The sequence below is a fragment of the Vicia villosa genome, unplaced genomic scaffold (genome assembly GCF_029867415.1).
Source record: "Vicia villosa cultivar HV-30 ecotype Madison, WI unplaced genomic scaffold, Vvil1.0 ctg.001438F_1_1, whole genome shotgun sequence".
Classification (NCBI taxonomy): Eukaryota; Viridiplantae; Streptophyta; class Magnoliopsida; order Fabales; family Fabaceae; genus Vicia; species Vicia villosa.
The window spans coordinates 9,177-12,986 of record NW_026705618.1 but is presented as its reverse complement, the minus strand read 5'-3'; the positions used below and the strand labels follow the sequence as shown (position 1 = coordinate 12,986).

At 26.4% G+C, this 3,810-nt stretch overlaps 1 pseudogene; it reads right to left on the bottom strand.

Moving 5' to 3' along the window:
• Nucleotides 1-276: 276 nt before the first annotated feature.
• Nucleotides 277-1,177, bottom strand: LOC131635155 (MADS-box protein CMB1-like; annotated as a pseudogene).
• Between the last annotated feature and the right edge of the window lie 2,633 nt (nt 1,178-3,810).

Sequence of the window (3,810 nt, the reverse complement as noted above, 5' to 3'; positions counted from 1 at the left end):
TTATTAAACTTTAGAATTCAAAATTAAAATTTATGAATAAAACTTTGAGGATTAACTAATCACATGAAAAAATGTGCACGAGTAAATAAATATAGAAAAATTTATATTAGAAAACTAAATTCAGTAAACGTTATAATCAAATCAAGGTCATTCTCCATTTAATAGTGCACTTGAATAAACGACAAACATATAACGTAATGTAATAATGTAGTATTTGGTTTAATATTCATATGTTGATTGGAACATGACAATTAAATATACACCTTATTTCTCTTTCTAGGATATAAATGAAATATCTTGCCAGGCAGATAAATCAGGTTGACTATTCCAATTCACAAGATAATCATCTAGTTGATTAGCCCATTCTTCAAAACTTGCAAGGTTAGAAATACGATTCTCAGATTTAAGCATCAAATCATCTAACTGCGGAAATTCCTCAAGTTGATTAGCAAGTTCTTGAAGAGGTTCAACCATCATATTATCTAACTTTGTAGGTTTATTTGTTTGATTTGTCAATGAAACAAGAGGCAACCTAACACAATTAGTGAACTCCTTTGCCTCACTAATATTATCATTAACAATCTCTATAGGATCACTAGAGATATGTTGAATTTGAGGAATGCTATGCGTGAGATCAAGTTGACTAGAGTGCGAGGAGGCAACATTTTGTTGAGCTAGGTTTTGCATAAAACTATTTTTATTACTTTGTTGCATATTTTTTAGCATGCTAATTTTGTGATTACAAGCTTGAATCTTTGCATCTACAATATCAATGAAGCCTTTAAGTTGCTCTCCATCTATTGTATGGAAACATGGACTCCATGTTGGATACTTGTTCATCACAATCTTTTTGTGCATTTTGGAAATCTCAACTTCAACCATGTTTTTCCTAACCGCAAAATAGTCAATCACATCAAACTTCTTAGGAGTTGTCTCAATCTTTTGTTGCTCATACTTTTTAAGCATCGAGTATATATACAATTGTTGAGTCTTGTGGCCAAGTTATCGATCTAGCATTATCATCATCGCCATCATACACAACTAAACAAGCTTCAACTCCAAATTGTTTAGAAAACTCAGAAACTTTTTTGGTTAATCCATTGTGTCTCCGAATGAAAGCTAATTTTCGAGCTTTTTGATTCTGGATGAATTTCATCGTTATTTTAGCACGACCCATTCCTACAAATATAAATAAATATTGTTAACATAAAAAGTTAAGATACAAGTTTTTAATATATCAAAAATAATAAATAATTAACTAAGAAAATAAATAATAACTTTTCTATTGAAATATTTTAAAAATAAATACCAAGTACCATTATTAATTTCTAATCTAATCATATAATATAATTAAAAATATGGGATTAACATTTAAGAAAATCAATTACGAAAAGACAAGATAGTTTGTTATGATGTTAATTTTAGTATAATTTTCTTTTAAGAATCCATAACCATTCGTATAATTTTTATTAGTTTGTATTTATTTTTCCCTAAATTTAATCTAATGACTTATTACACCATGTTCTAGCTATCAAAGACATGTGTTTATCACTGTAAAATAATAATTGTCAACGTAATCATTAAACATGAAGTTTAATTAAAGATAAAAAACATGAAGTTTGATAAAAGATTTAAAGTGTTTAATTAACTTTAAAATAAATTTGATCAAAGAAAAAAAAATTGCAACACAAAAGAATTGATACCATTGTATTGACGAATGACACATAAAGAAGAGAAAAACAAATGATTCAAACAAACAAACTCAAGAACAATTAAACCATAATAATAAAGAAAAAGCATGCCACTATATAAATATGAATGTTGTATCAAGATTCTTACTTTTTGTAGGCTTGTTGATCTCTCAAACTTTGTAATTGTGGTGCTTTGTTATTATAATGCAAGTTTCAACCAAATTAAAAGGTAACGTAAAGTTAACAATACAAGAATTTATAACCAAGGTAGCCCTTTTATAATGATTGAATTGGATCTTTAAATTCTGGAAACTAAATCTATACATAAATTTTGTTACCGTTAGAAATCAAATTTTCATTTACGAAAAAAATTTATATATCTTTCATTTACTATTTCAATCAGAGTTAAATTATTTTATTCTAGATTAAAATATTTACATAGTATGTAGAGATGTCAAAAGATTGTTAAAATATTTACATTAATTATTAGATGATATGCATCCCTCTTTGCAATACTATGAAATATTGTTATAAATTAATTAATTGCCCAATCATCAACCAAAATAGATTTGATATAAGGCAAATAAATCTTTTGATCAAGTGCCTTATATATATATATATATATATATATATATATATATATATATATATATATATATATATATATATATATATATATATATATATATATATATATATATATATATATATATTAATTTTTAAAAAAATTATGATTTGGAGTAAGATGAGAAAAAACACACACGAGAATTAGGGTTTTACGACACAAAAATTGCGGTAGTGAATTTTGTTACCGTTAGAAATCAAATTCTTATTCTCTAAGAAAATTTATATATCTCTCATTTCTTATTTCATTCAAAGTTAAATTATTTTATTATGGGTTCAAATATTTACATATTATGTAGAGATGTCAAAATATTGTTAAAATATTTACATTTATTATTAGATGATATGCAGCCCTCTTTTCAATACAAGGAAATCTTGTAATAAATTAATTGTTTGCCTAATCATCAACCAAAATAAATTTAACATAAGGCAAGTAAATCGTTTAATCTAGTGCCTTATATATATATATATATATATATATATATATATATATATATATATATATATATATATATATATATATATATATATATATATATATATATATATATATATATATATATAACAAAAAAATTAGGGTTTTACGACACTAAAATTACAACAGTAAATTTTGTTACCGTTAAAAATCAAATTCTCATTCGCAAAGAAAATTTATATTTCTTTCATTTATTATTTCAATCAAAGTTATATTACTTTATTATGGATTAAAATATTTACATATTATGTAGAGATGTCAAAATATTGTTAAAATATTTACATTTATTATTAGATGATATGCAGTCTTCTTTGCAATACTAGGAAACCTAGCAATAAATTTGTTGTTTACAACTCAAAAATTGTTACAGTAAATTTTGTTACCGTTAGAAATTTTGTTTAAATAAGTGATGGAATTAGAGGGAGCAAAAGGGATGCTCCGCCCCGATACAACAAAGAAAAACTACCTTTCAAAACAAAGAAGAGGTAGAATGTTCCAATAATAAAAACTACAAAGATTGACTCTCCTATGAGAGGCACGCAACCACCTCCAAGATAGTGATACAATATCAGACATACATTCTGTAAAACTAAAGTCTTCCTTCTAAAAGATCACCGCATTGCGCTTTAACCAAATCACTCAAACCGTAGCAAGCTAAACGGTACCCACAATCATTCGCTTGTTTAAACAAAGAATCTTCCCGAAGAAATGAAAGAAATCACCAAACTCATCAATAGTCAAATCTTCGGATATATCAAGCCACATAAACACCCTTCTCCAAATTCGGATCGTGATATTACACAAGAAGAAGAGATGAGATAAAGTTTCCTCCTCTTTAGAACATAAGGCACAAACCGCATCACTTCCTCCCTCCAAGACACCCCTTCTCACCAATTGATCACTAGTTGGGATTCTATTTAATAAAAATCTCCAACAAAAACAAAGAATTCTAGGAGGAACTTTGAACTTCCATAAATAGTTTAAAGCCAAAACCTTATTTCTTTCCATCGGAGGACCGGA